Source organism: Pan paniscus, chromosome 6 (assembly GCF_029289425.2).
Source record: "Pan paniscus chromosome 6, NHGRI_mPanPan1-v2.0_pri, whole genome shotgun sequence".
Classification (NCBI taxonomy): domain Eukaryota; kingdom Metazoa; phylum Chordata; class Mammalia; order Primates; family Hominidae; genus Pan; species Pan paniscus.
In genome coordinates this window covers 171,282,668-171,309,574 of record NC_073255.2, presented here as the reverse complement: position 1 = coordinate 171,309,574, position 26,907 = coordinate 171,282,668, and the positions used below count along the sequence as shown (strand labels likewise).

At 41.2% G+C, this 26,907-nt stretch overlaps 1 pseudogene; it reads right to left on the bottom strand.

Moving 5' to 3' along the window:
* Window positions 1-25,735, bottom strand: LOC103785238 (uncharacterized; annotated as a pseudogene).
* Between the last annotated feature and the right edge of the window lie 1,172 nt (window positions 25,736-26,907).

Sequence of the window (26,907 nt, the reverse complement as noted above, 5' to 3'; positions counted from 1 at the left end):
TCATGTGGTAGCAATATCTGGTGTAGTATCATCCTTTGGACCTACTTCATAATCATAATCTTCATTTCCTTCAAGCCTGGGTTTCTTCATTTCCTTCAGAATTCATATCAAGTATTAACAAATGACTTACTTGTAGAAGGGTATTATATTCAAGCATGTCATGTTAGATCCTGCAATATATGGTTCTATCTGTGGTATTATGATTGCTCTTTGGTCTGATTTATTGCTTCTTATGCAATGATCTATTTTGATTGATATGTCTGTTTCTGTTAGCATTTCGCTATCCATTATGTGTGCTGTCTATTGGTTTGAGGTGTTATTGAATGCTTGGTTGTAGCTGCATAAATTGGCTGTGTCACATTTAGTCATGTCTTTTATGCATTCTTCCGAGGGGTGCTTAAAAATTTGTGCAAAGCTTCTATAAAGACGCATTGGCTGGGTTGTGTCTCATGCCTTTAATCCCAATACTTTGGGAGGGCAAGGCAGGCAGATCGCTTGAGCCCAGGAGTTAGAGACCAGCCTGGACAATATGGTGAAACCTCATCTCTGCAAAAAATTAGTTGGTCGTGGGGGCATGTGCCTATAGTCCCAGTTACCTGGGAGGCTGAGGTGGGAGGATCACTTGAGACCAGTGATTGTGCCACTGCACTCCCCACTGGGTGATAGAGTGAGACTCTGTCTCAAAAAAAAAAAAAAAGATGCATTGATTCAATGCACATGTAGAAACTCTTCAGGCATCGCTTCGGTCAAACAAATACAAACAAAATGGTCTAATTGAAGCTCTAAGTATTCCTTTATCAGTCCCTTGATTTTCCAACAATTGTTCAAAAATGGTATATTTTCATAAAGTATATGTTATGAAATGTGTTCTGTTAATCCTATAATTTTAGGTGCTGTATGAGTTGGCATTGTTGGATATGTGTGTGTTTGAGGCTTAGGGATTTTAATGGTTGCTTTAGAACTAGAATTAATAGTAGTAGTAGTAATAGTATCTGTTATTTCCCTTCTATACCTCCTAACACATTTTAAGCTATTTGTATCAATCCTATGTTTGGGATTAATGATCAGATACATAGGCATTAAACTGCAAACAGAGTAGTGTTAACTGCAAACAAAGATGTAATAATCTATGTATAAATCTCATTGTAATTATTTACTTCTTTAATAGTATAGTCAAGGGTTGCTTCCAGCAGTGGTATGGCTGCTGGGTTAAATTGGCGTAGCTCCAACAAAATAAGGTAGTTATGTGGAGTTTGTTCTCTCCTATTAAGCGGTTTAACAATACAACTTACATAATAGGCTAGCATCCAAGCAAGACCAATGCAATCATCGGGGTGTACACTTTCAGCTAAACCTTGAATGGCTGCTGATGCCACATTTAATTCATAAATGTAAGGAGTCGGAAGGTGGCAGTGGCACTTAGGTTCTACAAAGTCTGGTATGAAATTCCAGCCTCCGCCGGCCTGCATGGGCCAGTCCGCTTTAGCTAATTCCTGAAAGAAATCGGTGAAGTGGTTCTGAGAGCTGTAGGTGGTGAAGATGAGGCTGAAACTGAAGAGGAAAGAGGGCAAGACGGGATACATGAGGGTGATGGAGATCCTGGAGAGGTTAAATCCGTATGCTGGGAGTGCACTACAGCTCTCAGTCTGCAAATGCTTAATCAAATAACGCTCTTAATAAGCAGACAGTGTAATTTGTAATTTGCCTGCAAGGGGTGTGTTTACTTGTGTTAGTCTCATTTGTCTGTTTACAGTCTCTCCGGTGGCAATGTAAGTAACAAGATAGCAAAGTCACTATGATGGCTAGTATGAGGTGAATGAGAAAGGTGGTAAGACCAGTTGAGAAGTGACACAAATTTGTAGCCATTTTGATGTCTTAAGTGGGTATGGTATTTAATTATTTCGGTGATAACTAGAAGTGATGTTTTGGTTTTTGGGGTTTTTTTTGAGACAGAGTCTCACTCTGTCGCCCAGGCTGGAGTCCAGTGGCGTGATCTTGGCTCACTGCAATGTCTGCCTCCTGGATTCCAGTGATTCTCCTGCCTCAGCCTCCCGAGTAGCTGGGATTACAGGCGTCCACCACCATAGCCGGCTAATTTTTGTATTTTTAGTAGAGATGGGGTTTCACCATATAGGTCAGGCTGGTCTCAAACTCTGGACCTCAAGTGATCCGCCTGCCTCAGCCTCCCAAAGTGCTGGGATTACAAGTGTGAGCCACCGCACCTGGCTGAAGTGATGTTGAAGTTAAAAATATTAAGTTTGTGGCAAGTAAAATTGGATTGAATTGAAGCATGCCTTCACTTATTCTTATGGAAAATATTACTGCATGACTAGAAGAAAACAGTGTAACAATACTGCAGAAAGTGTGATAGCATGTCTAAGTTTAGTGAGAATTTGGAGAGAGGTTGAAGATTTTGTGTAATTGTGATTCTCCTCTGTTTCCTGTAATCCTATAAGTGTTTCTGTGTCCATTGGCCATAATGTCCTGTTGGGAGATAGTGTTGTTATTTAGTTTAGTGCTTGCCTTGTAAGGTTTAATATTTGCATTACGTCCTTCCTTATCTTTTGTGACCATTAAGGTCAGTAGATTAAGATATAAGTGGGGGCTGCTTTTGTTAAGTCTTTCTCTTTGATTTAAATGGAAACATGCCAGGTTAAAAGCTTATTGGAATGTACTCATTTTGTCTAAGGTTTTTAATACTCTTTAGTAGTCCATTCAATCTTTCTGTATATCCCACTGCTGTCAGATTATAGGGTAGGTAATATTCCATTGTATATCTCATTGATCTGCCAATGCTTTTGTTGTCCTTAATGTAAGATGAGTTCCCTGATCATGTTCAGTTGTTTTAGGGGTTCTATTGTAGCTGCCCAATTTTCTAAAGATGAGATGGTTTATTTAGCAGGTGGGTGGCTAGCTGCTATTGCTGCACCGTTTCCTGTATATGTATCCATCATTGTTACTGCATATTTTTGTGGATAGGAGTGATTTAATGGTGCTATAAAATCTACCTGTAAGCAGAAATTAAAGACATCAGGTTTATATTACTATATATCTATGAATTTAGCATATCTATATTTGTCTAGGTTAGTTTTACATTGCTCACAATTAGCTTTTGCCTTTTTAATTTGGTGCCATGTCACTTTTTGATTTCTGTCTGATAGCCACCTATGCATTGACTGTGTGTTCCCTTTAAATGTCCTTTTTGCTTATGTAATTGTAGGAGTGTTTGTGGAATGGTGTCTGGTGTCTGTTTAATTTTAAAGTCACACCTTGTTTCATTATAGTTATCAGGGGTACTTAAGGTAACTCCCATTCACTATCTGATTTTTCTCCTGAGTTGTGGAGGTGTAATGAATGTCTCCCTGAGTTGTCTGGATTTCTGTGTAGTTTTAATTTGGGTATGTTTTGAATGTCAATGGTTATGTTTCTTGTTAATGTATCTACGTGTTTATTAAATTTTGTGGGCTCTGAATTAACTTTTTGGTGTGCTGAGACATGTGCCACAAATATCTTAATTCAGTTTGATAATTCATGTAGTTGCTCCCAGTAAGATTTGGACCATATACCTTTACCATTAATTTTGAAATTGTTTTGTCTTCATTTATGTGGCTGCAGGGCTATGCCTGCAAGTCTGTAAAAATGTAAATTTTATTTTGATTTTCTGAGTGCCTGACTGCTAGAACAGCTGCAATTAGTTCTGCCAAGAGTGATTGACCTGCCTCCTTCAGGACCAGTTGGTCCTGAGGTCTGAGTGCTACTGCTGTCCATTGAGCCTGGCCTTGGGTCACAGAGGCCTTTTTGTCTATAAACCAGGTGTTGCGTAAGATGTTTGACTAGCCTGGGCCCCATTTTCCTATATTAGCATAAATTGTACCTACTCTCAGAATAAATTTTGGCACATCTATTTCAGTGTTGTGAGTTTCCTCAGTAAGGAGACCTGGTTGACCCCTAAAGCCTGTGTCTCCATCCTGGATATACCATTTCCATGTGAACAGCTTTGGATCAATTTGGATACCTATCAATTTTTTTATTTTTCAGGACTCAATTTTATCCCATGAAGGAGAGGCGTATGGTATCTAATGGTAATATTGCTGTTGCCAGTCAGAGGCTCAGTGTTTTTGAAGGCTTCATATTTAAGATACACTCACACAAACACACACACACACACACACACATATATATATATACTTTTTTTTTTTTGAGAGACAGAGTCTTGCTCTGTCGCCAGGCTGGAGTGCAGTGGCGTCATCTCAGCTCACTGTAACCTCCACATCCCAGGTTCAAGCAATTCTCCTCCCTCAGCCTCCTGAGTAGCTAGGACTACAGGTGTGCACAACCACCACGCCCAACTAATTTTTGTATTTTTAGTAGAGATGGGGTTTCACCATGTTGGCCAGGATGGTCTCGATCTCTTGGCCTTGTAATCTGCCCACCTTGGTGTCCCAAACTGCTGGGATTACAGGTGTGAGCCACTGTGCCCGGCCCCAGGCACAGTGTATTTGTTGTTAGAATATGGAAACTTTGTTGTCCAAAATCTGACCAGTAGGATTTAGAATCTGATTTCTTTGTCTATAATGACCATGTTCCATGTTCATTGCTCATTAAAATTTCCAACCTAAGTTCCGAATCTGGAGATGGGTAATGTCATGTTTGGAATGTGGTGATGTAGTCTTTGAGTGTTTCAAATGCTTATGTTTGTTCTTGTCCCCATATGAAGTCTTGGGATTTCCTGGTTATCTTTTTGGTTTTAGGATGATGCTTAGGTAAGGTATAGGCTGTCTCTAGTATCCAAGGAAACTTACTAGTCTATGCTTCCTGTTTATTTTTTGGTGCCCTATGGGCTTTTGATCCATCTATCACTGTGGTCAGAATTTTTATCCCTTCTGATAACCACTGTACTCCTAAAACTTTGCAGTTGGTGTCTTGATTTGTAGTTGTATCTATAATAATCATCCATCTCAGTGATCTCAAGTGTGTTGAGATTTCTTTTGGGTAAGTTTTTCTTGGTATTGTTTACCATTGTAATGTCATCTATGTACAATTAGTGATGTGTATTTTGATTGATCTATGTGTGATAATAAAATGGAGTGAGCTGTTATTGGACTATTTAAATATCCCTGTGGTAATCTTTTAAATTGGTATTATTTGCCTTCCCAGGTAAAGGTAATATATTCCTGGTCTTCGTGGTCTATTGGTGTGGCAAAGAACATATCTGACATGTCTATGGTTACAGAGTATTTGTCATTATAGTTAGTGATCTTATTTATTTATTTTTGAGATGAAGTCTTGCTCTATTGCTGAAGTCTCACTCTGTTGCCTAGGCTGGAGTGCAATGGCATGATCTTGGCTCACTGCAACCTCCACCTCCCAAGTTCAAGTGATTCTTTTGCCTCAGCCTCCTCAATAACTGGGATTACAGGCATGTGCCACTGAGAGGTGAAGCCAGCTGGACTTCCTGGGTCAAGTGGGGACTTGCAGAACTTTTCTGTCCTACAAGAGGTTTGTAAAATGCACCCATCAGTGCTCTGTAGAAACACACTAATCAGCACTCTGTAGCTAGCTAGAGGTTTGTAAAATGGACCAATCAGCACCCTGTAAAATGGACCAATCAGCAGTTTGTAAAATGGACCAATCAGCAGGATATGGGTGGGGACAAATAAGGGAATAAAAGCTGGCCACCCCAGCCAGCAGCAGCAACCCACTCGGGTCCCCTTCCACACTGGAAGATTTGTTCTTTCACTCTTCACAATAAATCTTGCTGCTGCTCACTCTTTGGGTCCATGCCACCTTTAAGAGCCGTAACACTCACTGTGAAGGTCTGTGGCTTCATTCTTGAAGTCAGCAAGACCATGAACCCAGACACATCTTGGGGGCTCGTCTGGGATATTGCCATGTGGTGAGTACCATCAGACCCCTTTTGCTTGCTATTCTGTCCTATTTTTCCTTAGAATTCGGGGGCTAAACACCGGGCACCTGTCAGCCAGTTAAAAGTGACTAGCACAGCCGCCAGACTAAAGACACAGGTGTCAGGCTTTCTGGGAAAGGGCTCTCTAACAACCCCCGATTCTTCGGAGTTGGGAGTGTTGGTTTGCCTGGAACCAGCTTCCACTTTTCCTGTACTTCCAGGCAGAGCTGAGGGTCAACAGAGAGGAAAGCCATTCAGCTCTGGGGTCCCAACAAAAAGTTGGTTGATCCTGCAGCCATGAGCGGAACTCTCAAAGATACGTCGCCCAAGTGATACTCACCCGTCTATCTCATCTATCCTGACACTTGCATCCTGGGTCCTAATGCCAGTCAGACAAACTTTCTCCCACCTCTCTTCTCCAAGACTAGTCCTGCTTCCAAAAACCATTCCCTGTCTCTGGTGCTTTTCTAGTTTCTCCTATAAGAATGATTTCTAGTATAAATTGCGAGATTCTGTTCCTTTCTTTAGGCACCCAGGCTCACCAATCAGACAGACATAATTTTTGCCCAAAGCCCCATCATGGGGGAGACTATCTGGAATTTTTGGATCCCTCCTCAGAAGGATGCATTTCTGCACCTGATAGTGTTATGGTGTTCCATTATCCCATAAATGGCAGAGCCAGTCTGCATCTGTGGTCTGTCTTTAGCAAAAATCTATTCTTAGTGTTTGTAATTCTGCTCTGGTGTATTATCGTCCTGAGGTCTGCCATTTCCATCATTACAATCTATAACTCTTTTTCTAGTTATCATAGGTCTTGACTTATAGATCCCACCTCCAACAGGGATCATCAGATTCTCCTAGGTCCTCTGGATGGAGGTCCTTAAGACACAGGGTTTCCTCCTTAAAAGTTTCATCTGAAAGGGATTGACTTTTCCTTAGAATTCTGTGAGCTAGCTCTTTGCCTTTGTGGTGACCCCTGTCTATCTGTAAGATACTTTGCATTAAAAGTGCAGGGATTTCTTCTTTGGGGGCTCTGGTAATTAAAAGCTGAATAATTTTTGGGTCCCTCATGTCTGACTGTATGTCCTCAGAGGATCATACAGAGAGTCTTTTCCTGGATTCCAACTCTGTGGGGTACCAAGGATCCTCAACACTGGGTACTGCATTTGGGTGACAAGCCCTCCAGCATGCTTGCTTAAGTTTCTTTCCTAGGACCCACATTATGCAATATTGGTAGCTATTTTATATAGTTTCTCAATGAGATATATTTCAATTTCCCACTTTAACCAGACATAAGAGTGCAGGTTATGTAATAATTGACTTTCTTTGGGCCAAATTAAATATTTGTTTTGCTAACCATCATCTCATAAATTGAGACCCTGCTTGGTATGAGCCTTTCTGGCTCCACCAACTTCCTAGCTTGGCATCAGTCAAGACCTTGTCAGCCATCATTATCTTCATGACCTAGGTAAGGTCCCCTGTCACCCAAGGTTTTCCTCGGGGAGACAGACTTTCAAGGTGAAGAGAGATTATCTCTTCTTAGAGATGGTGGCAGTTTGTTTTGCCAAATGGCATGATTTCCAATTTCAGTTTAAGTGGGGACTTCAGCCTTAAAAATCAACTAACTATGCCAATTATGCCAAGTAAGACAACTGTGCCCATTGTACCCAGTAAGCCAACTGCGTCAATTTTGTCCTGAGCTGTGCAAGGTTAGAAATAACCAGATCCACACATGTTTGTGTCTTTCCACAGTGTCAGGCTTTTATTGATGCTATTTCAATCACAAAATCCACAAGCTACATGAAGTTCCCAAGGAGGCAATTCTCCTTAGTACTTCCCATTGACTTGTAGTCAGAGCTGTGGGCACACAGACTCAAGCCACTTCACAGTCAGTCAACATTACACATCATATATAATTGTATACTTAATCAATATATAAATGTTATAGGTTAAACATCCCACAACAGACAAAGTAACATTTAACATTAAGAGGAAAAAGAGATAGGAGAAAGAGTAACAAGCCAGTGCACAGAGAACTAAGAAGACAAAAGGAGTCCTGGTCTGGGCCAGGTGGTCTGTTGGTCTTGCAAGGAAGAGTCTTTGAGGTGGCAGAGCCTTCAGGGTCAGATGCCAAGTTCTTAACACGAGTGACGGCAAGAATGGCAAGTGCCAGTTAAGATGGCCGTTTTGAGATGCTTAAGAGCTAATCTTTGATAGTCACAGCTTCCTCTGGTGAGAACTGAGAGTGGAAGAGTGTCCTTATCTGGTTGGATGCAGTCTTTATTTTTTATTTGTTTATTAAACAAAATATCTTATCTTTGTTGGCAAAGTACCCTATGAAATATAAAATGGAGTCTTCTCCTAAAATGGAATTAGTTATGTCAAGGGTGCTCTATACAATATTTCTACTACTTTAAGAGAAGGGCATATGTGGAATGTTGGATCCCCCAAAATAACACCAAAACAATCTATTGATCCTACTGATAAGACAATGCTACCTCTGTGACGTCTTACTAGCATCTTAGAGGGAAAGGTCAACATGAAGAAATGTATTGAGATTTTTGAAGTCTGGTTCAAAGCAGCTCTCTCAGTAGAAGAGGGAGGAAGGGTTGGAGCTTAATTAAAATTAGATAAGCATCATGACATAATAGATTAGAACTGTTAGATGCAGCAAGGCAAAGATTTTGAGGAGAGGGTTCAAGGAATCTTGAAGTGTAAACTAAACTAACGTTTGATACCTTATATAATTTCTCAATAATATATATTTCAGTTTCCCATTCTAACCAGCCATATGAGTGCAGGTTATGTAATAATTGACTTTTTGGGGGCTAAATTAAATATTTGTTTTGCTAACCAAATTCTTCTGTTGAAGAGTTAATGAGTCATTTAGGAAGTTCCAAGGATCAATGATAAAGTTATCAGCAATTTTTAATTTCTTGGGCAAGAATTTCCTAAAGGAGTTTGGTAAAGAAGAAAGCAAACTTATGTTCACATAAGCTGTGAGATGTGGATAGTTTCAGTTCTCACTGGGGTTTTCACTTTAAAAAAGAAAAGAAAAAGAAAGAAACAGGCTGGATGCAGTGGCTGTAATCCCAACACTTTGGGAGGCCAAGGCAGGTGGATCATGAGGTCAGGTGTTCGAGACCAGCCTAGCCAACATAGTGGAACCCCATCTCTACTAAAAATACAAAAATTAGCCAGGTGTGGTGGTGTGCTCCTGTAATCCCAGCTACTCAGGAGGCTGAGGCAGGAGAATTGCTTGAACCTGGGAGGCAGAGGTTGCAGTGAACCAAGATCACACCACTGCACTCCAGCCTGGGCAACAGAGCAAGGCTCTGTCTCAAAAAATAAAAATAAAAATAAAAATAAAAAATAACAGAAAACCACACAATTTTTTATAAAGAAAAAGATGCCTCATGCATACATGTTTTTAAAAATTTTGTAGCTGGGTATGGTGGCAAACACATGTCGTCCCAGATACCCTGGAGGCTGAGGTGGGAGGATTGCTTAACCCCAGGAGGTCGAGGTTGCAGTGAGCTGAGATCATGCTACTGCACTCCAGCCTGGGCAGCAGAGCAGGATGCTGTCTCCAAAAACAAAAAAAAGAAAAAGAAAAAAGAAAGAAACAAAGAGAAGAGAAACCATAAAGTTGTATTTTTGATATTTATTATATATAAATAATATAAATTATTTATAAAACTCAATACAAATATATTTACACATATTTATTGAGGAGTGAATGAATTAATTAATTCATGGAAACTCTAGACAGGGAGGAGAAGTTGACCAAGCAGCTACCTCTGTCCCCCAGGCTTCTCCTTCCTCTTTGAGTGCTAATATTTAGTGTCCACATCACCACCATGCCCAGATTTCCCTGAGTACAGTTTACAATTCTAGCTCAAGTTGAAACAAAAATATCCTTTCTTTTGGATTCCCTTAGCATAGCTAAGCTAGGCAAGAATTTTAGAAATTATTGCTAGCTACTTAGAAAACATTGGGAGAATTGAACAAAGAAATAGCCCCAACATTCAAACAAAGAGAATGACACCTACAATAACCAATGGTATGTCCACTCACACCAATCAGTGCTGAGTCAACAGAACCATCTATTTACTTAGTGAAAATTCCATCACTGTTTCTTCAGGGCAGCATCGCTGATACTACTCTGCAATGCACACACTCTGATTTTCTGATGTAATTCCCAGAATATTCCACATCCACAAGAAGTTAAGCTTCCTTTGCTTGGCACTCAAAACCTAAACAATCTGTACCAGTTTACCTTTCTGGCCATATTTTCTTCTCCCTTTCCCCAGTACCTTCTTAGATGTTCTCCCCAAACTCTTCACACAGTGTTACTCAAGAGCTAGGACAAATAGGACCCCTCTATGAAAACTGTCCCCTTCCACCCCCACTCCCCAGTGTCCCCATTAAAGCCATAATCTCCAATATGATGGTATTTGGAGGTAGGGCCTTGGGGGTATTAAAAGGTTTAAAAATTAGACACATAAAAAATTTGAAGAGTTTATTTGAACAAGCAGCAATTCATGAATTGGGCAGCACCAGACCCCAAGCAGTTCAGGGCTCTACCACGAGATCACAAGGGGAAACTTTTGTAAGGTGTTTATAGAAGCAAGACAAAGAAAATATTTGATTGATTCAAGTGGAAAATCCCTAGTTAGAGGATAGTTGGCAGTTTCTGATTGACAAAGTTGCTAGTTGGAGGTTAGCTGGTAATCTCCGATTAGTTAAATTTTGTTTTACTATTTACACTGAGTTAGGCTTCAGTTTGCTGATGTAGAAACTCAAGGTGGCAGAGCTGCCTCAGCCTAATGGCCTCCAAAGTAATTATTTTAATGGGGAGGTAATCATGTTTAGATGAGGTATGAGAGTGGGTCTATCATTATGGCACTAGTGGCCTTATAAGAAGAGATACCAGAGAGCTTGTTCTTTTTGTTTCTCTCAGTTATGGGAAGATATAGTGAGAAGGTGGCCATCTGCAAGGCAGGAAGAGAACCCTCACTGGAACTGGACCATGCTGACACATTGATCTTGAACTTCTAGCCTTCAGCACTGTGAGAAATACAAGAACTGATTAATACATGAGGCTAACTCTGCACGTTTGCTCTAAGCCAGGGTGTAAGTTCGTTGAGGCCCAGGAGGCTGGCACATGGTGCAATACATGTTAGTTGAACTACATTGACTTGACTTGGTTTGGTTTCATTTAGCTTTATGAAGCCTGCCACTTTGCACACTCCTATGGTATTGCTATACTTTTAACCCTTGTGGCAGCTTTTTAAAATTGAATTTACAAGGATGAAGTGATGTATTTAAAAAGTGGAAGAAGAATAAGAACATTTTAAAAGTTTAAGTTCCATGAGAACTACTCCGTATCAAAGTTATGCTCCTCTTGCTTCTGATTTCCAGACAGGAGATAAGTAGAATCTTCTTTTAAAATAGGTATTTTTAAATATTCCATTTTTCACCTAATGAAGTATACTTACCTCCGTACCTACAGACAATTTATCCTGGATGTGAGAAATTGATCCAAGCAAGAAGAGCAGATTCCATTTTATGTGCCTGGAGATCCTTGAAGGCTCTTTCTCCTTTTCTTTCAGATAGCTAGGACTGAGGGGTGCATGTCAGACAATGGGAAGCCTTCCAAAACTGCCCGGGGTTTCTTATTGTGAAAAAAATGATTTTTACCATGTCTCTTATTCCCGCATCCTCTTTTAGGAACCCTTGACTGTTTTCCTGGCCAGGGTGATCAGACATCACCTGGAGCTGTGGAGGAAACTGATCAAATATCGAGTGGATCAGATATTGAGGATGGGGGTTTCTTGCACAACTGACTAAGTAGAGCTGTTTGCTAGAACTGGATTTTACAAAGAAGTGCACAGATGGGCCTAGTAGAAGATTTAGAAGCCTGACTGAAGTTTGGCCAAGCAAAGAATCCTTGTCAATTTCCATAACATGCTGCCTTTTGTTATCAGTGAAATTTTATTTTACTTTATTTTTTTTATATTTTATTTATTTTATTGAGACAGAGTCTCAGGCTGGAGTGCAGTGGCGCAATCATGGCTCACTGCAGCCTCGACCTGCAGGCTCAGTCTTTTTTTTTTTTTTTTTTTTGCAGAGGTGGGGTCTCGCTCTCTTGCCCAGGCTGGTCTTGAATTCCTATGCTCAAGTGATCCTCCTTCCTCAGCCTCCAAATGTGCTGGGATTACAGGCATGAGCCACCATGCCCGGCCTGAAACTTAATTTTAGCTGGGCAGGTGCTGCCAAGTGCAATTATGAAGCAGCTTAATGTAGGAGATGGATGTGTGAAGAAAATAAATAGGGAGAGAAAAAGAAGATACAAAATCAGTGCCAATGTCTAGACTTTACAGATGTAATGATTATCTAGTTATGTATCTCATAAGAGCAACCAGGTATATGTGGAGAAAGATCCTGGTTATCTTCCTTAATATCAATGTAATTGATTTGGGATGATGCCAAAGGTTCTAGTTTCCTTTAACAATGCACTCTGGAGCTGCTATCCACAATTACTTGTCCCAAAGGGTTTTTTTTTTTTTTTTACAATAATGATGTTGGCCTCACTTTGCAGATTTTGATTTTCAAGGTCTAAGGCCATGAACCCCCATCTGTCCTTAGGCAGCCAGCTTTGTTCTGTATGCAAAGTTATGACTCACACAGAAAGGCTTCCTGTGGGTGAAAAGGAATGTGTCGCCGATTTCAGTGGAACAGTGAGGACAGAGCTTGATATTGGATGTCAGAAGACCTGCATTTGAATTCCAACTCTGCTTTTTACTGGCTGTGAGAAGTAAGTTTTTTGAGCTTCAGCTTTATCATCAACAAAGTGAGCAATATAAAGACTAACTCCAAGGGGTCAGGTGAAGGCTTAAGAAGACAATGTATGTGAACTGCTCATAGTGTTTTAACTCTATAGTGTTTTAAGAAGCTAAGTTTTTGGAATGTATTATATATTGAAAGTAATGTGGGTTTTGACCTGTATACTTAGGTTACTTAATCTTTTTTAAGCCCAAACATTTTCATGTGCTAAAAATCAGACAGAGAAAGAAAGAGAGACAGAGGCAGAGCTATTACAACCTACTTTTGTAGGTTCTTTTGAGGATTAAGAAGGATAATATATGAAGTGTCTGGCAAAAATCCCAGCAATAAATGGCCTTCCGTCTTCCTATAAAATTACAACTCTTTATTAAATTATTAAACCATTAGCTACTTGAATTTTTAAAGAAGAAATGGAAGAATTGCCCACACCCAAGTTCTATCAAATCGTATCCACATTCATCTTCCACTGTTATCCATCACTGTCATTTCTTCCAGCTCAATACAGTTTCTCTTCTTGAGTCCTTCTTGGCCCATCAAGGACCTGTAACTGTGAAACACCAGGCCCTTAAGCTAGTATCACAAAAAAGCTCTGGAGATTTATGGCTGACAGATTTGTATTCTCATGACTACCTGACACTCAAGACTACTACATAGCTAAAGCCTCTTTCTGAAAAGTCCATGAAAAAAGAAACACATTTTTGTTCTAGGCACTTAGGTGAAACAGGCAAAGAAAGAAATTCTAAATTCATCACATATGCATAGCTCCCTCACCACGGGGCTTTTCTATGTATAGATCGTATAACCCATCCTACTTAAGGTGTAGATCAGTTAGTATTGTCACACTCTCCAACCAGTTTCAAGCTCTTGGGAAAGAATTCTCTAGTTGGCAATTAGATAAGGTGAAAAGTGAAGGAGCTTTCTAAAGTCATTCAATCTTGGCTCCATTCCCTGAGTAGTTCTGTATGGTCTTGGGCAAGCTACTGAACCCTTCTGGGCCTTAAATGTCTCATCTGTAAGATAGCAACCATACCCACCTTTCAGGATATCAAGAGGACTAGAGAAACCTGGATGGAAATAGGCTGCACGGAGGAGGCAATTTCACAAAACACCTCCTCCATTTTAGAACATCTTTGTCCAGACACTAAAGGTGGAGAGAAGGGTGCATCACTTATGCTTCAGTGGTGATGTGTATGTGACACTCCTGTGATGAGATCAGCCCCTTCATCCAAGCTGGCCCCTTGTGACTGCTCTTCCTCAGGGTCTGGAAGTGTCCACGCAGCCTGGAGGTTTTGTGTGGAGTCTCTAGACTCAGACTACCTCACTACCTGTCACCTTGCCATATGAAACACTTAGCATATTGCCTTTCATGCAAACCATTTCATGGGACCTCTCTGCTACATTTCTCCAGATTCTACTTTACCCCCATAAAGTAGGTTCTGCTCTTGGGAAAATCGTTACAAGATAACACCTATTCTCTTTCATCCAGCTCATCACTTACTCTCTTCTGAGGGTGGTGGAGTGTTTTATCTGATGAAATCAGAAAAAGGAATTGTGTGCACTTGGCACAGCCTCTTTTGGATCTGCTCACTCTCTCTCTCTGAGAAAGAATGCTATCTTCAGGTTGCACATACTTTCCACCCAGGTGATCTACCTCTGAGAGGGAGTCACAGTGGTCCAGTTTCGCCTGACACTGGTGGGCACATTCATTCCAGGGGGGCATTTGGTGGAGTCTATAGACAAAGATCAAATTACCTTCTGCAATTCAACCTTGCCAGAAACCAAGCTGATATTTTGATCTTCATGTGCCTGGTGTCTGTTACTCAATTTATTATCAGTTCAAGAAAGGAGGAGCAGTCCTACTCAACTTCCAGTAGAGGGTGATAAATACACATTGACTATTAATTTTATGTTTGGTTTTCCAGAGATTTCCATGCATATGAACATACATTATATTTTGCCTAACATGAAATGAGTGTTCTTTTTGTCAAACAAGCTCTGGTACTTGTAAAATAGAGCAATACTAACGGCGTGAATTTAACCAGTTTTGTATCTACCTTTCATCCATTTGTACAGGCACACCTCATTTCATGACGCTTCACTTTATTATTGCAGTTCACAGATTGCATTTTTACAAACCGAAGTTTCATGGAAGCCTTGAGTCAAGTAAGTCTACTGGTGCCATTACTCCAACAGCAAGTGCTCACTTGAGTATCTGTGTCACATTTTGGTGATTCTCACAATATTTCAAACTTTTTCATCATTATTATATCTGTTATCATTATCTCTGATCAGTGATCTTTTATGTTATTGTTACAATTGTTTTGGGATTCCATGAACCGTGTCCATATAAGAGGGCAAACTTAATCGATAAATGTTGTGTGTTCTGCTCCACTGACCAGCCGTTCCCCCATCTCTCTTCCTCTTCTTGGGCCTCCCTACTCCCTGAGACATAAGAATATTAAAATTAGGCCAATTGATAATCCTACAGTGACTTCTAAGAGTTCAAATGAAAGGAAGAGTCTCGCATCTCTCACTTTAAATCAAAAGCTAAGTAGATTAAGACATGACTAAGCCTAGCAAGGAAGGAATGCCAAAAGCTGAGACAGGCTGAAAGCAAGGTCTCTTGTGCCAAATAGTTAGCCAAGTTGTGAATGCACAGTTCTTTGAAAAAGCTCTTGAAGGAAATTAAAACTGCTGCTCCAGTAAACACATAAATGATAAGAAAGCAAAACAGCTTTATTGCTGATATGGAGAAAGTTTCAGTGGTCTGGATGGAAGATCAAACGAGCCACAACATTCTCTTAAGCCAAAGCCTAATCCCGAACAAGGCCCTAACTCTCTTCAATTCTATGAAGGCTGAGAGAGGTAAGAAACTTGCAAAAGAGAAACTTGAAGCTAACAGAGATTGGTTCATGAGGTTTAAGCAAAGAAGCCATTTCTGTAATAAAGTACAAGATGAAGCAGCAAGTGCTGATACAGAAGCTGCAGCAAGTTAGAGAATCTAGCTAAGATCATTGATGGAGGTGGCCACACTAAACAATGGATTTTCAGTGTAGATGAAACAACTTTATATAGGAAGAAGATGCCATCTAGAACTCTTCATAGCTAGACAGGACAAGTCAATGCCTGGCTTCAAAACTTCAAAGGACAGGCTGACTCTCTTGTTAGGGGTGAATGCAGCTGGCGACTTTAAGTTGAAGCCTGTGCTCATGGGTCATTCTGAAAATCCTAGGGCCCTAAAGAATTATGCAAAATCTGCTCAGCCTGCTCAATAAATGAAACAACAAGGCCTGGATGACAACAAATCTGTTTACAGCATGGTTTACAACATGAATATTTTAAACCCACTGTTGAAAACTACTGCCCAGAACAAAAAAAAAAAGATCCTTTTCAAAATAGTACTGCTCATTGACAATGTACCTGGTCAACCAAGAGCTCTGATGGAGATACACAAAGAGATTCATGTATTTTTTTTCTTGTCTGCTAACACAACATTCATTCTGCAGCTCATGGATCAAGGAGTAATATCAACTTTCAAGTCTTATTATTTAAGAAATACATATTGTAAGGCTATAGCTGCCATAGATAGCTATTTTCTGATGGGTCTGAACAAAGTAAATTGAAAACCTTCTGGAAAGGAATCATTATAGATGTCATTAAGAACATTCATGTTTCATGGGAGGAAATCAAAATATCAACATTAGCAGGAGTTTGGAAGAAGATGATTCCAACCCTCAGGGATGACTCTGAGGGGTTCAAGACTTTAGTGGCGAAAGTCACTGCAGATATGGCAGAAACAGCAAGAGAACTAGAATTAGACATGAAGCCTGTAGATGTGACTGAACTGCTGCAATCTTATGAGAAAACTTGAATGGATGTAGAGTTGCTTCTTGTGGATGAGCAAAGAAAGTGCTTTTTTAAGATGTAATCTACTCCTAGTGAGGATGCCCTCAATATTGTTGAAATGACAATGGATTTAGGCAGAGTATTATATAAACTTAGTTGATAAAGCACTGGCAGGGCTTGAGAGGACTGACTTCAATTTTGAAAAAAGTTCTACTGTGGGTAAAATGCTTTCAAACAGCATTGCATGCTATAGAGTAGTCTTTTGTGACAGGAAGAGTCAATCAATGCAGTAAACTTCACTTTGTTCTTATTATAAGTAATTGCCACAGCCACCCTAACATTCAGCAACCGCTACCCTGATCAGGCAGCAGCCATCAACACGAAGGCAAGAGCAAAAAGATTATGACTTGCTGAAGGCTCATATGATGGTTTAGCATTTTTTTAGCAATATTTTTAAATTAAGGTAGATACATTGTTTTTTAGACACAATGCTATTGTACAATTATACAATGTAAACATAACTTTTATTTACACTGGGAAACCAAAAAAAAGTCATGTGACTTGATTTATCATGATAGTTGTTTTATTAATGTGGTCTGCAGTCAAGCCCACAGTATCTCTGAGATATGCCTGTACTTCTTAGGTGCTTGGAATAATGCCTAGTATGGATTAACAGAACCAGTTCTAAAGCCAGGCTGCCTGACTCTGTCATCTACTCAAGCCCTGTAGGTCTTGTTTCCTTAACTACAAAACTGGTGCAATAATACTTACCTATGGGTTATGATGATACATAAGTGAGATAATGTGTGCAGAGTTTATGGTAATCCTTCAAAGGTTAGGGTCAGTTTCAGCTGTAATACAGACCCCAAAAGAGTAACATTAATACAATGAGAGTTTTTTTTTTTTCTTCTGTCTCAAAAAAGGAGATTGGAGGCAGGCAAGTCTGACATGGCAGCTGCATCCTTTAACAGAATCTAGGCTCTATGAAAGAAAATAAATTTTCTTTCTGAGGAATGGTAGCTCCCTTTAATGATCAAGCCCAGGGAAGCATTGAAATGCAACAGCAGTAACATCTCACTCCCCCTTGAGCTAGATAGTTACCTCTTGAAGCCACTTGCTACGTGGGCTCTGGACTAACTGATGCCAAATAGCCATAAAATACCATATGCTGGCTGGGCATGGTGGCTCAAGCCTGTAATCCCAGCACTTTGGGAGGCTAAGGTAGGCAGATTACCTGAGGTTGGGAGTTCGAGACCAGCCTGACCAACTTGGAGAAACCCCATCTCTATCAAAAATACAAAATTAGCCAGGCATAGTGGTGCATGCCTGTAATCCCAGCTACTCACGAGGCTGAGGCAGGAGAATTGCCTGGACCTGGGAGGTGGAGGTTGTAGTGAGACGAGATCATGCCATTGCACTCCAGCCTGGGCAACAAGAGCGAAACTCAGTCTCAAAAAAACAAAACAAAACAAAAAAACTACCATATGCTGGACATCAAAGCTCATACCCTATAGCTCGACAATGCATAAGCCAATCACCAGCCAATGTTATCTCTGTAAAACAATGAGAATTCCAGTCAAACAACATTTTTATCAGTGTACTCCTTGTCCCCCTTTGCTTTTAATACCCTGCTTGTAACGAAGGCTAAATGAACATTCCCCAAGGCAACTTGAAGTGTGTCCCAGGCAGTTGTCCTCAACCTTTGCCAAAATAAATTATCTACATTAATTTTTGCCTTAGTTTCTTCCTTTAGGTTGATATCTCTTTCTATTCTGCTGCTTTAACCGTGCTGTCTCATAATCCCAGCTGGCTGCTTGAGCTCCAGCCATTACATCCACATTCCAGGCAGTAGAAAGGAAGAAGCAGCAGAGAAGGGCTGAAACAACCCTTTACTGATTTCTCGGCTTACCAAGAAATGTTCTCTTAGAAAACTCAGTTCCCCTTGCTCGGTTGGCATTAGAGTAGATTTCTCAACTATAATTTTACTTCCTTTAAAACTTACTAGGAATTTTTCTGCACTGATCATCAGAACTAAGCATAGAGTTTCATGAAACATTTCCCCCCAAGCTGTATTACAGATATTTACTAACAGTCTTACAATCCAACTTTTAAATAGGAAGCTTACATAAGCATTTTGCCACATGTATATATGACAAGTTATGTATGTGTAGTGAGTGTGTGTGTCTGTGTGTGTCTGTGTGTCTGTGCATGTGGAGAGACAAAGAGAGAGGCATGTTGCAGTCTATGGACTTATAGTGTGTACTTTTAGCATGTACATTTTATAGAGGCTGCTCTCTAATAATCTTAACCTTTTTGGGTCAGAAACCCACTCTAGGATCTGAAAGAAAGCTTAGAACTCTTCTCTGGGAGAATGTACATGAAAACATACACTCCAAATTATAGTCATAATGGATTTTTATTGCATTGGAAATGTATTTCTTTCACAAAAATTATAGAAAAAAATATTTACAACAATTTGTGACACTAATAAATGTTCAAGCTTGGCAAATGGTTTTAACAATGGTCTTTCCTATTCTCTCAACAAAAGAGAAAAGTGCTTGAAGTTCAATTTTGTGTCTCCAGAAGGCCTCTGCACAGTCAGTGAGTTTCTTAAAGTCTGCTCTCATTTCTTGACAAAAAACCTCTCAAAAAATGGTGATTCAAAGCCCTGATTCTGATGAAACTGATGACTCTCACAACAGTAAACAAGACTTCTTTCAAGATTTCCGCAGAGTACTTGAAATTTTTTAATGAAATGCGAGGCCTCCTCACTCCCTCCCCGGTCCCCAGGCATTCTCCATCCCATCATCCTGTTTTAACTCTTTCGATGTTGTAATCACTCTATGAAATCATTGTATTTGTTTGGTTGATAAATGTATTACTTTGCTTAGCATTTATCTGTCTCTGCCACTAGAATGGAAGTTCCCCTGAGGCCACACCATAGCCCAATGCCTGCAGCTGTGTGCAGAGTTATTTGTATTCCCGTGAGGATCATCACTCACCGGCCAGCTGGAGCCCATTGCACAGGCTACTGAGAGGCAACTGGGCTCATCTCTCCTTGACTCCATGTTTGGAGAAGCCAGCAGTGCTATATGAAATCATATCGGAACCTGAGTCAAGAGGAAAAAACATGCACCCCTATATACAGTTATCAAAATATCCTTTCATGTGGTAAACCAAGTGGAAAAAACTAAGTACTATGATAAAGAACAAAAACAGGCTGGGCATGGTGGCTCATGCCTGTAATCCCAGCACTTTGGGAGGCCAAGGTGGGTGGATCACCTGAGGTCAAGAGTTCAAGACCAGCCTGGCCAACAATGGTGAAACCCCATCTCTACTGAAAATACAAAAATTAGCGGGGTGTGGTGGCACACGTCTGTAATCCCAGCTACTCAGGAGGCTGAGGCATGAGAATTGCTTAAACCTGGGAGGCAGACGTTGCAGTGAGCCGAGATGGTGCCACTGCACTCCAGCCTGGGCGACAGAGCAAGAACCTGTCTCAAAACAAAAAAAAAAAAAAAAGAAAAGAAATGAAAAAAGAAAAAAACCATGATTAGCCAGGCACAGTGGCACATACCTGTAGTCTCGGCTACTGGGAACGTTGAGGCAGGTGTATGGCTTGAGACCAGGAGTTCTAGGCCAGCCTGGGCAACATAGCAAGACCCCATCTCTTAAAAAAATAAAAAAAACAAACAGAAAACCATTATGTATAAAGCCCTGCATAAGTAAATTAGAGATATGTAGAAATATAAATTTGCCCAATTCAATCTGTTCCCACGCCACTGTCAACTGTCATAAAACACCCTGTTGGGTGACTCAAAAGCCACTAAGACTGAGGAGCCCCGGGCTGACTGGAAACAACTGTTGCCATTGCACAATCATGCAGGTCCAAAAACACAAACAGCAGCCCATCTTTAATCCATGTTTTATACTTTGTTTGTCATGGATTTTTTGCATTGATTTTGATTTTTTAGAATATTGCATTAAAACCTTAGTCATTATGATTACTGAGATTGTCCAAGCCCCAGTCTTGGCACTGAATGTCAGACAGCTTAAAATAGGCCACTGTCTGAGCATTAATCCCCTGGAAACTGGCAAGGGCTGCTAATCAGGACTCCACTCCACCCCTCCCAGAGAACTGGTTGTTGAACTTTATTTATCAACAGACCACTGCCAACAATCCTCATTGTCAACATTCCTTATACCTTACCTTCTATCTCTTCTCTCAGTGTTCATTTCCTGTTCTTGCTGTAACTGATAACATGCATTCCCTTGTGGACATTGCTTCACCTGCTGTTCTCTTAAGAATTGGCTTGTTTTTCTTTGTCCATCCTCATACCAGTGATCCTAAAAGTAAGGTAGATATTCTCTTTGGATATTGTGGCTCTTAGCCTATTTTTTGTCAATATCCCAGGTACTTTGAAGTACTCAGCATCAAAACTATACACGCTACTATTATTTTAAATGATCTTAAGGTCACACTCATTCATCAGAGATTTTATTGCTTTTCGCTACCACTTTTGTAATAATTCTTGGAGACTTGCCATATCCATATAATTCTCAGTGACTTTGTTATCTCAGTTAATTTACCCCCTCAATTGTTAAGAACTTTTCCTCTCTTTATTGTCATTACAAACAAATCTACTACCATTGAGTCTCAAATTTAAGCATCTTATTCTGACCAATACCTCTTACCTTTCCATCTTATTCCCTGTAACACTCATACTTTATCAATTCTTTAACACCATCAAGATCTCTGATCCACTAACCTTATCTCATTTTACTGTCTGTCACCATCTTCCTGGACAATCAACTTCTTCTTGTCCCTCTTTATCCAGTTAAGATACTGTAATTGATCACAGTGGTTACTCCTTACATTTATGTTTAACTGGCAAATGGATCTCTTTCTGTTCCCAACAATAAAGAGGATCAGAGACAGTCTGCATTCAGATAGAAGAGGCAATAGTATGCTTTTACAGCTTCATCCCAAGGCTAGGTTAGCTCTCTGACCTATTGTCAGAGTTCAAAGATATCTAGACTATCTGACATCCCACATTGATCTATCATGTTAATAACATCATGCTAGTTGGATTATATGAGCAAGAAATGGGTAGCACACTGGACATTTTGGTAAGAAATGTACTCCAGAGAGATGAAATAAATCATATTAAGACTCAGGATGTATGTCACACCAGTAAAACATTTAGGAGTCCAGTGGTTGGGACATTCTGGGACATTTTCCCCAAGTACAAGAAAGGATGAATTGTTGCATCTCCCTATCTAAATCTAATTGTCATAAATGAAGATGGAAGTATAGCTCTTGGTAGTTCTCTTCAAGCCCTGGTGGCAGCATATTTCACACTTGTGAATACTGCTCAAACCCATATCCTAGATGTCACCAAGGCAGCCAGCTTTGGGTGAGGCCCAGTGGAAGAAAGAGCTCAGCAGCCAGATAAGGTTGCAATGTGAGCAGCCCTGCTCGGGCTGTATAACCTAGCAGACCCTATGGTATCAGTATCAGAGTATCAGTAGGGGGAAAGGATGTGTGTAGAACTTACAGAAAGCCTCAATTGGGAGAATCACAATGAAGACCTAGGACTCTGGAGCAAGTCCATGCCATCAGCAGCAGATAATTTAATGTCTTTTGAAAAAGAACTTTTGGTGTGCTACCAGACCCAGACAGAGGCAGAGTACCTGATCATAGGACAAAAGTGACAATGTAGCCACAATTCACATCATGTCCTAGGTTCTATCAGACCCCCCAAGTCCATAGGTTGGGTAGGCTCAGTAACAATGCATCCAAAGCAGAAGTGTATATCCAAGATCAAGCATGAGCAAAACCAGAGGGCACAAGTAAGCCATGTGAGCAGGTGACTCAGAGCCATGTCATCCACTGTTGCACCAGCACCTCTCCGTTGCTTCACCCAAGTGGTGATGTGGGGGATCCCTTATAAGTGGGTAATGGAGGAGGAAAAAGCCTGAGCTTGGTTTCTGAGTTGGTGAATTGGTTATGGGGGTGCAAGTCAAAAATGGATGGCAGCTACACGATGGCCCACTTGGGAATAACTTTGGAAGACAATGCCAAGTTGAAGTCCTCCCAATGAACAGAGCTTCAGGTGGTGCACTTGGTCATCAACTCATGGGCAGTGACCAATGTCTTGGCCAGTCTCTGGAAAGAAAGCTTCATATAATTGGAGATTTTTTTTTTTTTGAGCTGGAATCTCACTCTGTTGCCCAGGCTGGAGTGCAGTGGCACGATCTCGGCTCACTGCAACTTCCGCCTCCCAGGTTCAAGAGATTCTCCTGCCTCAGCCTCCCGAGTAGCTGGGACTACAAGCTCCCACCACCACACCCAGGTAATTTTTTATATTTTTAGTAGAGATGGGAGTTTCACCATATTGGCCAAGCTGGTCTTGAACTCCTGACCTTGCAGTCTGCCCGCCTCGGCCTCCCAAAGTGCTGGGATTACAGGTGTGAGCCACTGTGCCCGGCCTGGAGACTTTTATTCTCTTCATCTCTGTAATCCTGGGGCCAAAAATAGTTTCTGTTAATATTAAATAGTGAATGCTTGTGGGATGAATGAATGAAGTTACTGAATAATTGAATGAATGCACCTCTTCCGTAAAGGTACCAAACTTGCTAATACCACAGGCTCCTCACCTGTGCACAGAAATCTTTTCTTCTAGGAGGTTTGCTTAGCAAAGTAATTTTTCGCCATCTCAAAGGTAGCCATGGCCCTAGTCGTTTCCAAAAGTTGCTCCCAATATTAGAATGCTTCATGAAAGGCATGGATCTGGCCATCAAAGAGGAAAACAGGAGCTGGAGGCCAGAAAGTGCAAGGTTCTAATATTGGTTGGAACCCCAAGAGCTCGCGGACAAACAACACAAGGCAGTGTGGAGCAACACGCTGTTTTAATGAGCGCCTGGGTGCAGATGGGCTGAGGCCTAAAATGATGTCAGCCCCAAATGAGGATGGGGCAGAGGTTTTATAGTCTCCTATAAACAGGAAGTGTCCCAGTCTGATGTAACTGCTACGTGGTAACCCCACGGCCTCTCTTTCTTGGTCTTCAAGGGGTACGTGTCTTCTGGCCAGCTCTCTTCCTGCTTCGGCTATCTTGCTGACGCACACTGCTGGTGCAGGTGACCTTGTGCCTTGGCACTGGATCTGAGAAGGGAGGAGTTATTCATTCCCCCAAGCTTTCAGGACCGCGGGAAAGTCTTTCATTCCTGTCTATTTGGTTATAGAAAAAGGGAAAAGGGATTACTTTTTAAATAACTACTTCAGGCGTGACATAGAGGGTGGTGTGGGCACCTCGGAAAAAAGAAAAACTTAATTTTGGGGGTATTCCTGAGAGACAGGTTGGTATCCATTGTGTCGTTGTAGCAGGATTGTCTGGTGGTTAACTGTAGTTTCAACAAGACTTTTAATGGCTTTTATTATCAGTGGGATAATACAGGGGAGAAACAGGAGGAACCCAATGGTGAAGACTACTGTCCCTACCAGCGTTTTAAATCCTCCTAAATTAGAGAACCACCCTCCTAGGTTTGCTGGTTCCCATCCCTTCCAGGTTTGGACTGTACATGGGCTACTTTTCTTATGTTTGAAGCGATTTCTAGAAATGCTTTTCTATTATTGTCTATGTTAAGACAACAATTGGAGATATTAAACTTACCACAGACCCCACCTTCTTCTGCTAACAAGTAGTCTAGTGCTAGCCTGTTTTGATAAATTGCCACGCGCATTTGGTTTTGTTGTTGCACGACCATTTCCAGGGCTGAGGAGGTTTGGTTAGTGTTTATTTCTAGAACAGCCTGTAGCCTAATTATTCTATTTAGCAAATATATGGGAGTGCGATCACCCCATGAACCATTCTCAGCCCAAGTGGCCGGACCATAATATTCGATGATCCTTTGTGGAGGCGCCTCATCCTCTTGCCATCTTTGGCTTCATCCTACCTTCAAGGATCGTTTTTCTTTGTTTAGGTTATCATACACAGGGACTTCGAGGGTGTTGCCCGCCTACTTTGGAAGTAAAAAGAATCCAGGTTTAATTGTTCCTAGGAAGAAAGTACCTTGCCAGTGATAAGGTGGCCACAAGTAAGCCTGGGTTCCACATATCCAAAGGAATCCATCAGGGGCAATCCATTGTAGGCTGGTGTTCATAGGATTGTTCCATTGTGCACTTAGGTGGGGGTATGTGGCATAAGGTTTAGTGGTGTTTGTACAGTTCCAGCCCCTTTTTGACGAGACATGATTGAGGTAGCTTAATTTAGAAGGAGACTAGGCTCTGTGGAGTAAACTTTGCCACCACTCTGCTGCGGAGGTGTTGACTGTTAGGGTTTGGTGACAGGGACTTTCACCTATGGCACGATGGGTTTTATTAGTCCACTTGCGGGATATGCACACCGTCCCTCTTACCGGGTTGGTAAGTGTCCAGGACTGCAGGTGTTCCTGAGGAGTGAAAGTGAGGCTGGAGTTTTGGGATGCTAGTAAGTAAGGGAGAGTGTCTATCCCATACCACGGCCACTGTTCACTCACACGAGCTCCCCCGCATACCCAACAATTGCACACATTCATGGTAAGCACGATGCGTTCTCCTAGATCTACAAGCAGGTTTCTTTCCTGGCTTGAGAAGGGATAGGCCTGCTTGTAGTTTTGTATAAAGAGGTGGAAATACCATGGGTGTTTTTTTTGGGGGGGGAGTTGTTGATTTTGGCCTTTGCTTTGGCTACAATCTGTTCTCTCTTTATGTCCTCTAGCACTTCAGTGTTTACTCTCCATTGTCCAATTTTGGTGAAGCAAAGCCACTGCTTACCTTTTGCACATATAGCCCCATTATACCTGCCAGATACTCCTAGATTTTTCACTTTATAATAACTTTTCCCTGATTCAACACATTCCTTGACTAACGTTCCATAACAGGATTTTCTATATTATTATGGTAAGTAAAGGATTGTTGCATTTTTCCTCCGTAGTGGAAAGACTGATAACACTCACATCACAGCAGCTTGGAGGGGCTGCTGTGGACAGCAGGGTGGCTACTGACAGTATTAGGATTGTGGTGAGGGATATTCCTGTATTAAGACCTTTGGTTGGAAGTGAGGCACAGCAAGCGGTTGGGTAGATACAGGCCATCTCTGGAAGCAGGTTATTAGTCTTCCTCGCGTTTAGGCTTTCTAGGGGGTTTTTGGCTTTAAAAACATTTTTTGGGTTAATTTAAGCTTGGTAGGAGAAATTGGCCTGGAGGACCACTTAGCTGTTAATGTTTTAGAGGAAGAAATAGCCTTGGGGGTGAGCTTGACCTGGTGCGATGGATCCCGTGGGGGAGTCCTTGTACTCTCATTGCAGTTGGCGTGCTGAGTACCACAGTGTAGGAGCCTGTCCACTTCAGTTGTAGCTTTTTGCGAGGGTCAGGTTGGCAGATAAACACGTCTGTGCCTGCAAGACAGTTATGTTGAGAAGACAAGGAGGTGTCGACAGGGAGAGGCATGGTCTCATTTGCTGCTTCATGAATGAAAATCCAGTGTCTAGATTAAGGAGAAGAGGTAATTCCTGAGTGGCTCAGAGTCTGGAAAGGGTGGAGGCTCCAAGACAAAAGTTCAGCCACACACGATTTCAAAGGGAGTATAAAAAGAGGGTGCCTTTTGTGTTGCGTGGAGTCTCATGAGGGTGAAAAGGAGGTTTTTTGTACATGACTGGCAGGTTTCTAGAGCCGGCTTGGTGAGTTGGGCTTTAAGGACAGAGTTAACTTTTTCAATTTTGCCTGAAGATTGAGGCCTGTAGGGTGTGTGGAGAACCCATTTTATACCTAAGGATGTAGAGATGCCTTGGGTGATTTGACTGATGAAGGTGGGCCTGTTATTGGACTGGATGGATGTTGGGAGTCTGAAACAGGGAATTATATGCATGATGAGGGTTTGTGTGATGATATTTGCACCTTCTGAAGTTGTTAGGAATGCTTCTACCCACCCAGAGAAAGTACAGACAAAGACTAGAAGATAGCAGAGCCATTTTTTGGGCAGCATGTGAGTGAAGTGTACTTGCCATTCTTGCCTGGGTACCTGGCCTCGGGCTTGTTATTGATTTCTAGTTTTATTCCATCGTAGTCAGAGAAGAAAGTTGATAAAATTTCAGTTTTATTTATTTATTTATATGTTTGTTTGTTTTATAGTAACGGGGTCTCATTCTGTCACCCAGGCTGGTTGGAGTACAGTGATGCAATCATAGTTCACTGCAGCCTTGAACTCCTGGGCTCAAGTGATCCTCCTACCTCAGCCTCCTGAGTAGCTGGGACCACAAGAATGTGC